General features: G+C 37.1%; 1 protein-coding gene across 1 annotated transcript in view; it reads left to right on the top strand.

Annotated features, from left to right (window-relative positions):
- The first annotated feature begins 5,717 nt into the window (after positions 1 to 5,717).
- Positions 5,718 to 11,883, top strand: part of LOC107744709 (oxysterol-binding protein-related protein 3-like) — a 61,787-nt gene continuing 55,621 nt past the window's right edge. The window contains exon 1 of the mRNA XM_016558526.1: positions 5,718 to 6,055. The gene's annotated coding sequence lies outside the window, so the exon portion shown is untranslated. The remainder of the gene's footprint in view (positions 6,056 to 11,883) is intronic.

Below are 11,883 nucleotides of genomic sequence, written 5' to 3'. Positions count from 1 at the left end.
AACATGAGATTAACCTTGTTAAACTTCTTTTTTCCCCATTAATTTTCCCATAATTTTAAATAAATAATTTATACTTACTTTATAGTTTAATGTTTCTAGCTAAAAAAAAGAAAAAAAGACAATTACACAAATCAGGTTTAAACTGATTTAGACATGTCCCCGCATTTTGATGAAAGTGTGGCAAAATTGCTTCATAAAAAGGAAGCAAAAATACAAAGAGCTCATCTATTTTGTTTGACCTTCTAGAGCAGTGTTTCTCAACCCTGGTCCTGGGCGCCCCCCAACACTGCACATGTTGTATGTCTCCCTTATCTGACACACCCATTTCAGGTCCTGGAGTTTCTTTTAATGAGCTAATGAGTTGAATCAGGTGTGTTTGATTAGGGAGACACACAAAATGTGCAGTGCTGGGGGGCGCCCAGGACCAGGGTTGAGAAACACTGTTCTAGAGTTAACAGTCAGTCGTTTCCAAGGTGACAGTGAAGAAATGTTCTGTTTTTAAGAAACTGACCACTAAGTGGAAGCATTGCCTTTTTTTTTTTTTTTATCTTCTGTCAACTGAAACAAAGTTCTGTACAGCAGTGGGCCCCAGCTCCCTTGAGAACCACTGGTTTAGAGAATTTGTATTGATATACAGGTAACTACAAAATTTAGTGTCATTAAATGTGCTAAATATAAATATTTTCAAAAATAAAGATGGTGTAATGTTGCTTAGATGAACACTCCACAAACTACATTTCTCCAGTATAAGAGCTTCATCAAACAGTGTGGTTTGGAACGTTTTTGGGTGATGGAGGATGCAAACTGTAAGGCGATTGCTGTACGATTATTGTTTGCATCTAGTATCTGGTGGAAGCCCACACATTTTAGTGCAGTCACGCACAAACCCACTTCACATGAATGAATACTCTGTCCTCTAACACACATAAGCACTCTCAATGATGAGGGTGTGTGCAATACCCCAGGAATGTGCTAAAAATATGCACGGCTTGGTGAACACACCCCCATAATACACAGCATGTCCAACTATGACTAACAATACCCTCAACGTTCCTCTGCTGTTTTTACTTTAGCATCCATTGCAGGCAACACCAAACTGATGAAAGACACAAAGCACTACTCATGTATTATTTGGCTTTTATTAATTGCTGCTGATTGGGTTTGACATTAAACTAAAGGCCTGGATGCTCTTGAATACTCTTGAATGCTCTACAGTTATTTAGGTTAATTATCTGATAATTTAGTCTCTGAAGGTTTGGCCATTTCTTCTTGGTGACTTATTGCTGTTGTCATAGTGACATAAGTAGAAGTTGGCGTGTATAACAAAGAGGATATGCAATTCTAAATAACATGTTTGCTGTGTCAACTGCTGTCCAGTTGAGGTTACTAAACCATTACAGAAACATCATAAATGAAAATGTAACATCATACATTTTATGTGTTAATAATGTGTAATCGCACAGTTTTCCCACATTTTTGTCTTAGATGCCGCACAACAAGAGCACTGAGTAAGTAAGTGCCCCTCCATCGACCCCAAACCCCAAATTATTATAATGATTCATATTTAAAAACAAAAACAATCAATGCTGTGGTTGAAAAACAGACTCAATAAATTTTCTCTGACCTCTGCTTTTAATGAGACAACTGAGAATGTTAGAACAGGTTTTGACAATTCTGAGCGCAAATATTTGGAGAACATTTTGTGTTGAGTTTCTGAAATCTGTCTAAATCCATATACAGCGGCCAGAGACATGACCAACACAAAACTACATATGTTTTGCATTCTTTTCTCAAAATGTAACTACAATAAACAAAAAATAAAAAACAAGTTTTTGAAGTCCCCCTCAGTCCTTTCGCCACAGGTCAAGTAGTTGTACCACTCTAAGGACGGCCCTGTTCTTCAGAATATCTTTTTTTTGTGTTCACTGTTTTTAAGAAACTGACCACTAAGTGGAAGCATTGCCTTTTTTTTTTTTTTTATCTTCTGTCAACTGAAACAAAGTTCTGTACAGCAGTGGGCCCCAGCTCCCTTGAGAACCACTGGTTTAGAGAATTTGTATTGATATACAGGTAACTACAAAATTTAGTGTCATTAAATGTGCTAAATATAAATATTTTCAAAAATAAAGATGGTGTAATGTTGCTTAGATGAACACTCCACAAACTACATTTCTCCAGTATAAGAGCTTCATCAAACAGTGTGGTTTGGAACGTTTTTGGGTGATGGAGGATGCAAACTGTAAGGCGATTGCTGTACGATTATTGTTTGCATCTAGTATCTGGTGGAAGCCCACACATTTTAGTGCAGTCACGCACAAACCCACTTCACATGAATGAATACTCTGTCCTCTAACACACATAAGCACTCTCAATGATGAGGGTGTGTGCAATACCCCAGGAATGTGCTAAAAATATGCACGGCTTGGTGAACACACCCCCATAATACACAGCATGTCCAACTATGACTAACAATACCCTCAACGTTCCTCTGCTGTTTTTACTTTAGCATCCATTGCAGGCAACACCAAACTGATGAAAGACACAAAGCACTACTCATGTATTATTTGGCTTTTATTAATTGCTGCTGATTGGGTTTGACATTAAACTAAAGGCCTGGATGCTCTTGAATACTCTTGAATGCTCTACAGTTATTTAGGTTAATTATCTGATAATTTAGTCTCTGAAGGTTTGGCCATTTCTTCTTGGTGACTTATTGCTGTTGTCATAGTGACATAAGTAGAAGTTGGCGTGTATAACAAAGAGGATATGCAATTCTAAATAACATGTTTGCTGTGTCAACTGCTGTCCAGTTGAGGTTACTAAACCATTACAGAAACATCATAAATGAAAATGTAACATCATACATTTTATGTGTTAATAATGTGTAATCGCACAGTTTTCCCACATTTTTGTCTTAGATGCCGCACAACAAGAGCACTGAGTAAGTAAGTGCCCCTCCATCGACCCCAAACCCCAAATTATTATAATGATTCATATTTAAAAACAAAAACAATCAATGCTGTGGTTGAAAAACAGACTCAATAAATTTTCTCTGACCTCTGCTTTTAATGAGACAACTGAGAATGTTAGAACAGGTTTTGACAATTCTGAGCGCAAATATTTGGAGAACATTTTGTGTTGAGTTTCTGAAATCTGTCTAAATCCATATACAGCGGCCAGAGACATGACCAACACAAAACTACATATGTTTTGCATTCTTTTCTCAAAATGTAACTACAATAAACAAAAAATAAAAAACAAGATTTTGAAGTCCCCCTCAGTCCTTTCGCCACAGGTCAAGTAGTTGTCAAGTAGTAAATCTTTTTTTTGTGTTCAAGGTTTGTAACAGTTTGAGGGTGATTAAATGATGACAGAATCTTCATTTTTGAATTAACCACTTTAAGCATCCAGTTAGTAGTACCATCCAGGGTACCGGTGGTAGGGAATCACTGCATTAGAGGGTCTTTTTGCCCATTTATGGTCCATCAGAAATTGTGTCAAAAGGCACCAAAAGTCTAGGAAAATCCACAGAATGATGGCGTATATTAAAACCTTCACAATGACCAACATCCATCACCAAATAGCCTATTTAAGATGCCAAGCTGCTGACCAGGGAAAGCATTTAAGCAAAGATATATTAATAAATTAAGAAATGTTGGCATTCTGTTAAAAAGAACCATTTATAGTCATTAAAGTAACCAAACAGCAGCAAATCTGGGTCCTTAAAACATTTAGTTACATTTATTTAGAGCTATGAGTTCGGACTGCTACGGACTGTCAGGACAGCTGAAAGGATAATTGGTGTGCACTTGCCCAACCTTCAGGACTTGTACAACTCCAGAGTGAAGAAACAGGCAGGTAACAAGTGTGTTGGAGCATTGTTGGAACTAAACTCTGCAGGACTGTGGCCCTCCTGGAACTGAGTTTGGCACCCTTGCCACACAAAAGACGATATTTTGAAAAATGTTTCAGCTGTTTTAGTCCATATTATGAAAGCCAATGATCACTTTGAATGAACAGTTTGAAATTTAAGTATAAACAAATTGAAAGTTTATCCACTCTCCAACCTGTGGAGCACCCTAAGGGGACATGGTGATGGAAACAAACAAAAATTTTTTTTTAATCTTTAAAAAGATTTAAATGCTTTTGTGTTCGCTTGCAAAAGTCTACCCCATCTACCCTCTCACCCAGCCACAACCTGTTTGCACTTCTCCCCTCAGGCAGACGTTACAGATCTCTGTGCACTAGAACATCTAGGCATAAAAACAGCTGCTAACACAGAAATACCACCTGTCTTCTGTAATTCATTTCGTAATAACTCATTTTTGCATTTTTCTCTCAAGTATTATGTAAATACATATACACATTTTTACTTACTTATACAGCTATATATAGGCTACACAGTAAATAATGCACAAATCTGAACATAAATCTTCTGTTCCAGATGTAGCCTATACCACATTAGTATTACTATTATTTGTTTTTTTGTTTTGTTTTTGTTTTCTTAGTCTTATTTATTTAAATGTACTATCTGTTCTTAATGTCATATATGTATGTATGTATGTTTGTAGAAATGTTGGCATTCTGTTAAAAAGAACCATTTATAGTCATTAAAGTAACCAAACAGCAGCAAATCTGGGTCCTTAAAACATTTAGTTACATTTATTTAGAGCTATGAGTTCGGACTGCTACGGACTGTCAGGACAGCTGAAAGGATAATTGGTGTGCACTTGCCCAACCTTCAGGACTTGTACAACTCCAGAGTGAAGAAACAGGCAGGTAACAAGTGTGTTGGAGCATTGTTGGAACTAAACTCTGCAGGACTGTGGCCCTCCTGGAACTGAGTTTGGCACCCTTGCCACACAAAAGACGATATTTTGAAAAATGTTTCAGCTGTTTTAGTCCATATTATGAAAGCCAATGATCACTTTGAATGAACAGTTTGAAATTTAAGTATAAACAAATTGAAAGTTTATCCACTCTCCAACCTGTGGAGCACCCTAAGGGGACATGGTGATGGAAACAAACAAACAAACAAAATTATTTTTTTTAATCTTTAAAAAGATTTAAATGCTTTTGTGTTCGCTTGCAAAAGTCTACCCCATCTACCCTCTCACCCAGCCACAACCTGTTTGCACTTCTCCCCTCAGGCAGACGTTACAGATCTCTGTGCACTAGAACATCTAGGCATAAAAACAGCTGCTAACACAGAAATACCACCTGTCTTCTGTAATTCATTTCGTAATAACTCATTTTTGCATTTTTCTCTCAAGTATTATGTAAATACATATACACATTTTTACTTACTTATACAGCTATATATAGGCTACACAGTAAATAATGCACAAATCTGAACATTAATCTTCTGTTCCAGATGTAGCCTATACCACATTAGTATTACTATTATTTGTTTTTTGTTTTGTTTTCTTAGTCTTATTTATTTAAATGTACTTTCTGTTCTTAATGTCATATATGTATGTATGTATGTTTGTACCAAGAGCTCCTGTGTTTGCACACACTTGGCGAATAAAGCTCATTCTGATTCTGATTCTGGCGACGTCGCGGAAAAGGTGCTCTCAAAACAGATGTAGCCCCGCCTTTACAAGTGACGTACGTGGTAATTCCCCCGCTGATTGGTTAAGGCCACTTTCAGTTGCGTCTGTGAACCGCTCGCAGAACCCACGCGCCCAACAGCACCGTTTGTTCGCTCAGTGAGCGCGAAGGCAGCGCATCTCCGGGACTCGTTTTTTACTCAGCACTGATTACTTAATTTAAGCGTTTTATTTCTACATGTCATATAATAGCTGTTTGTTTCAATATTTAATTGTATCCAGTTTTATAGTTTGGAGGTCTGTTACGTTAATACCTAACGTAAACTTCACGAGAGAAGACAGTCTCGTAAAACTCTTTTGTTTGTTATTATGTTTCGATTGATACGGTGTGCTGATGACAAGATGCCGCGCGGATACATATCGTAGTTGTGAATTTAGCAGTTTTCTTATCCTCCGGAAGTGGCGGTCAGTCTGGTGTACCACTAGTAACTTCACTTTAAAAGGTAAGTTAACAACTTCCTCGATTATGCTTAACTGTTGTAGGTATCGGTGTCATTATTTTTTCTTCTTCTTATGTTTTTCACAGTTTTATTAGCCCGGCATGCCGTGCAATCCGGAAACATGTCCATGCATGGTTGCAAGTAACACCGTTACTGCAAGTCGAGACAAAAAAGCGCTATAATTTCTTATGCGTTTAGGAAACTATTTGATCCCGGGCGTAGATGACAGGAATTCATGTAGTTATAACAACTACAAATATGTAGTTATAACAAATTTGATAAGATAAAAGTCTTCCAATTGTGTTTTAGTTGCGTAATGGTTGCATATGTATTTTGGGAGTTGGCTGTCATTTATAAACAAGATTCATGCCAATATATTAAGGTATTTACTTTGCCTGTCAAAGTTATTCTGTCATTTAAATGTTAGATCTAGTGCGCAAATGTCAGTATCAGAGTCTTTCTATACCGATGACTTCATATCTTTAGATGCAACTAGCTCATTAAAGTTGTAGTAGGAAATTTGGTGCTTGCATTTCTACATGTATTAAATGTCAAGCACTCTAATGTACAACTGATAAGCTTGTCTTACTGCCTCAGAAAAATTGCATGTTACTTAGAAGTGAAGATGATGGGAGGTGATGATGATGGTTTGATTATAAAAATGAATGTGAAAGTATGTGTTTGAGAGGTCTGAGTGTGTGGACTACTTGGTGTTTGATTCTGAACAGCATCTGAATGTGACAAGAAGCACTGTATCCATTAGAAATACACTCTTTTGTCATTTCCCTGTCACCATGGTAACAGATTGTGAAATGTGTTTTTCTATGTATGTACTAGTCCCAACCAGAACTGTGTGCCAGTGAAGTAATTTTTTATTCATGCTACCACATGATTTAAAGAGACAGTGAGCTGCCTCAGTGGCCAATTTGTGAATTTTTTTCACAGCAAGATAAATTGGGGGTGGACTGACTTTTATCTCCCTTCACAGCCATTGAGAGTAGATGCTATGAGCGGAATTCTCTCTCTTTCTCTCTCCTTCGATCTTTATCTATCACTGTTTATAAACAGTACTCCAAGAAGCACAGACATCCAGACTTAAATATATTGCAGTTTGGTAAACGGAACACAACAACTGCACAAGACAGAGGATTTCTGCAGAGATTTCTAAAACGATTATTTCACACTGTATCCCACCGTGAAATTCAATGCATAATGAAATCCCAATATTTTATTAGTGTGAACGACACAAATGAATCACAGTGATAGTGTTTGTAAATTTCTTCAGCTTGTGTCAGTGTTTTGAAACATGATTGGATAAAACAGGGTGTCAAATTGCCCTGTGCTTAGCTTGAATTCCAGTTGAATTTTGCAGAGATGTGTGAAAAGGCTTGTTTCTGACAGCCTGGGCTGAAAATGGATCTGACAGGCTGCAAATGTCTTCAATAACATCTCAAATTATGAATGACGGGAGTTAACATTGCCTTATGATCAGTGCCACCATATCATGAGAAATAAAGCTTTAACCTAGTGTGCAACCTAATGTTAATTAGTACAATTGCATTTTAAAAGTTTAGATGTTTTACATCGGCTGATCAGCATCACATAGTGCATAGGTGCATATTGAGAAACAAAAATAATTTAAAAAATAAAAATAATTTCAGACATAGCCTTAAGTTCAACAATATGGAAATAAATCAAACAATATATTGCCACTTTTTGTAATAGATCTTTATGCATCTACCTGAATAATGTCTTAAATGACTTATCTAAGGACTTTCATGCATTTGCATTTAATTGTTATTTAAATCTGTTTGTAACATTGTTATAATGCTAATGTAAATCAGCTAATTTGATTTTTGATTTTTACATAATTTTAGCCCATAACTGTGGGCTAAACAGCCCGATTTTTATACTTTATTTATACTTCAAATATAATTTATCCACATCTCTTTGGTGATTCAGAGTAGGCTAATCTAAATGCATGAAAAATATGTTTAAAACATATTTCCTTCTTCCATCTCATGCATCCTTTTTATGGTGCATTTGGCCAGTTTATTGTACAGTCGTATGGATATTACTGCAAGCCCATGTCCCTTTTCATGAAATATGGTAATAATTCAAAATAAATAAAGATTACATTTATAAAAAAATCCCTCAGAGGACCTCAGATGATGCCAACCCTGAAACAACATACAGAACTACCACATTTTGCTATAAGTTTGATTGCATCATATAATTATTGCTGTTAATAGTGTTCATCGTCTGTTTGATTACGTCTTCAATTGATTTTTCCGTACATTTCTGCCATATGTACATAAACTGACAGTCACCACTGATAAGCTACTACTAAATATTGTAGAAACTTAATTTTCTGTAAAGTTGCTTTGCAACGATTTGTATCGTAAAAAGCGCTATACAAATAAACTTGAATTTAATACATTTTAGATTTAGGCGGTTTGCTCATATAGCTGCAAATTTCAGAATTCTGCCTCAGTTGCAAGGGGATGAGTCCACTGCCCTTTCTCATAAAAATAACCTAAAGGAAAGTTCCATATCTTCAACTCTTTGTGCACTTTCTACAGCTTCTCTGCTTCCCACTATGCAGTCCAGCTCTCAGGGTAGTGGCTGTGAGTGTGAAAAACACTGCTAGATATACCATATATAACTTTAAACTAAACTGTGGAAACATGACTGGGCCAAAGCGCTCAGGAAGTATTTGAAGGTTTGAGTTCTACCACATAGATGTTTATTGGCTTTTTGGCTCTCTCTCTCTCTCTCTCTCTCTCTCACTTTGCGCGTGTGAGAGAAAGTGTCAGCGAGTCATGCGCCTTCGTTTACGTTACGCCAAATACACAAACACACAGCTACGGCGTAGGTCCGACGCAGAAGTATAAATCAGCCTTTAGCCTCCAACTCACACACTGGCGGGCGAGTAAAATCTGAGAATTTATTAGCCATTGGCTAATATTAGACATCATTTAGTCGCCTAGAGTGAAGATTTAGTCGCATATGCGAGTGATTTACTCGCAATGTAGAGGGTTGATCTATCACCTATTGCGACTGCAGCTGTGCAGGTAATCTTGCTCAGTATGCGGCTGCACATAGCTGTGTCCTTTTAACAAGAAAACAGAAACCTTTATTTTCCCACCAGGACAACAGCCTGAGCTCAGGACCGCTTTACGAAACCACACATGCTGTTGCCATAGTCACAGTGTGAGGTGAAATAAGCTGAGTTTGATATGAGACATCAGGAGGCTGGTAGTGGTTTGATTCTGCGATTCTTTCATTCTTTACTTATGGGAACTTCTCTACGATCTCAGCTGAGTATAGGAAATGTGTTGTGGATGGAGTGCGAGTTTGTATAGGGCTTTGAGAGCAGATGCTGTGGTTGCTCAAGCGCAGTGGCAGGTGTTGCCTCTGTCTGCCTTCCTCATCCATTAAAGATGTGAGTTCTAAACCTAAACAGGTGGGTTTAGGTTACAGCTGGAAAGACACCATTCTGTCTCAGACTTGTCTGGTTTTCGCTATATTCATATGTTGCTTATTTAAAGCAATTTGTGTTTGCATGCTGCATTCACCTCAGTTGAGGCAAAATCTGATATCTTTAACACTGTGTTTAAGCTTTGACTTAATGACACATTGTCTCATCATTTCAGTTCAGACAGTCTGCGTTGTAGACAGCCGATGTCAGTTGCTCAGCTCAACTTTCCTTTGGTGTCATTTAATTGTTGTCTTTGTGTTGTATAAAGAGGGCAATTTCCACAATGAAATCCTTTTCCTTTACAAAAAACAAAGAAAAATTAAATTTAAATATTTATTTTATTTTATTTATTCATGATGCTTCTACAAGTCAAACCTTTTGCCAGAATTTCATATTTTTTCTCAAACATTTCCCCCAGGTTTCACAGACAAGGCTTAAGCCTAACCCCCGACTAAAATGTAAGTCTGAGCTGTTTCAACTGAAAGAAACTTGCACTAATTGATCTTGAAATATGTCATGTGCCCTTGTTTTGTCTCAATGTGCACACCAGTAATGTTTTTTCTAAGGCATGTTTATAAAAATTACTTTAAAATCCTAATTGAACTATGGCCTAGTCCTGGCTTAAGCTAAGCCCCGTCTGTGAAACCGGGCCTTTGTCTTCAAAATAATTGTTAATAATAATAACCCATTAGGTTTGTTCTCACATGACACTCAAGCACGTTTGAGATTACTCAAGAACCTCAGCTGTCAAGCATATGGTTGATCTTCCGTATTTGTGTTGATCTGTGTTTGTAAGTAAATAAAAGCCTAAATTAAATTTGTTCACTGTAGTAAATCAGCTCAAAGTGGGGGGGACTGGTTAGAATCTCCTTGATGGCGAGGAACCATTTGGCAATTTAGACCCCCATACAAACGTAAAGTCTGTGACCAGGACCGTAATTTATATGCAAATGTCAAAAGGCTAAAAGGGTCTCTTAAGCCATAAAACCCCAAAGATCATGCATGATTCTACGCAGACGCTACATCACCATATAAAGCTTTTGTACTGAATCTCTTCAGAAGACGTCTTTCAAACTGCCTGATTCATTTAGATTACTTTTATAATGCCTTTATGAACTTTTTGAAGTGGCACCGTTTTAGTGGAATGGACTTTCAGTGGAGGGACAGAAATCTCTCCGGTTGCATTAAAATATCTTCATTTGTGTTCTGAAGATGAATGAAAGTTTTATGGGTTTGGAATAATGTGAGGGTAAGTAAGTAATAACAGTATTTTCATTTTTGGGTGAATTTATCCCAAAGAGGAACCAGGAAACAGGCTGTGGGCAGGACATGCAACCAAAGTTGACATTATTGCACTACCTCACCTCAAAAGTTTCACAAAGGGAGTTCATCTCATCTGAATAATGCTTTCTCCAGTGTCTTTTCAATTCAAAACTTTTTAAATAATGTAGTCGTGATTGATGTCTGAGTCATGGCAATCCAGTGCTACAATTTTCCCACATATTTTACAATCCTGTAAAAATGTTGCAATATTCATGCTATGTAACCAAAACACCACCATATTCTGTCATTCTTATGTGAAACTTTACAGATAAAGAATTGTATAGTACTTTTGAGAGTATGAACTTCCAGTCTATAGCAGTGTTTCCCCTGCCATTAAGTCATTTAAAGTTACCTTTCCGATAGAACAGGTCTATATACCTTGTTCTTTTATTAAACAAACTAAATAGCCGTATGTTATTTATCTTATTTACACGACGGCATGTCATTTCGGTCTCGACGTTATGGTCGCGCTCTCTGTATCACGCACAGCGGAGTTCCGCCCCGATGTGCACGCGCGCACACACACACGTGCGCGCACACACAAGTGAGCACACTCCCACTAGTATTTGAAAATATTTCAAATATATTTTCCGCAAAACGACTATTTGAATATGAATTCTTCTCTGTGTTAATGAATGTCGCAAGACGTGCGGTTTTGTTTACCACTTGTACTGAAGCGCTCATGATGCTTGCGGTGATTTTAGCGTCTGTCGTCTCACTGAATGAGGACATAAATACATGAACAACATCTCCAGAACTGCCCTGAGAGTCACTTCATGAGCATTTGACCGTTTCATTTGAGTAAAACTATCCTCATCATATACACACAGAAACGTAAAGGTATTCACAGCAACCCGTCAAAATAAAAGTTTGGTTTAACTTGAAGGCATTGCGGCACAAATATATTACTATTGTTCAGTAGACTGTATGTAATAGGCTGCTACTACTACTACTAAAAATATTAAAACCTTATTTTTAAGGAATAATCATGCAATATTTCTTCAATGTTTTAATTGTAATATTAAAT

Source organism: Sinocyclocheilus rhinocerous, unplaced genomic scaffold (assembly GCF_001515625.1).
Source record: "Sinocyclocheilus rhinocerous isolate Xijiao unplaced genomic scaffold, SAMN03320098_v1.1 scaffold498, whole genome shotgun sequence".
In the NCBI taxonomy this organism is placed as follows: domain Eukaryota; kingdom Metazoa; phylum Chordata; class Actinopteri; order Cypriniformes; family Cyprinidae; genus Sinocyclocheilus; species Sinocyclocheilus rhinocerous.
Note: the sequence above shows the minus strand (reverse complement) of the source record. Positions and strands in the feature narration are given on the sequence as shown.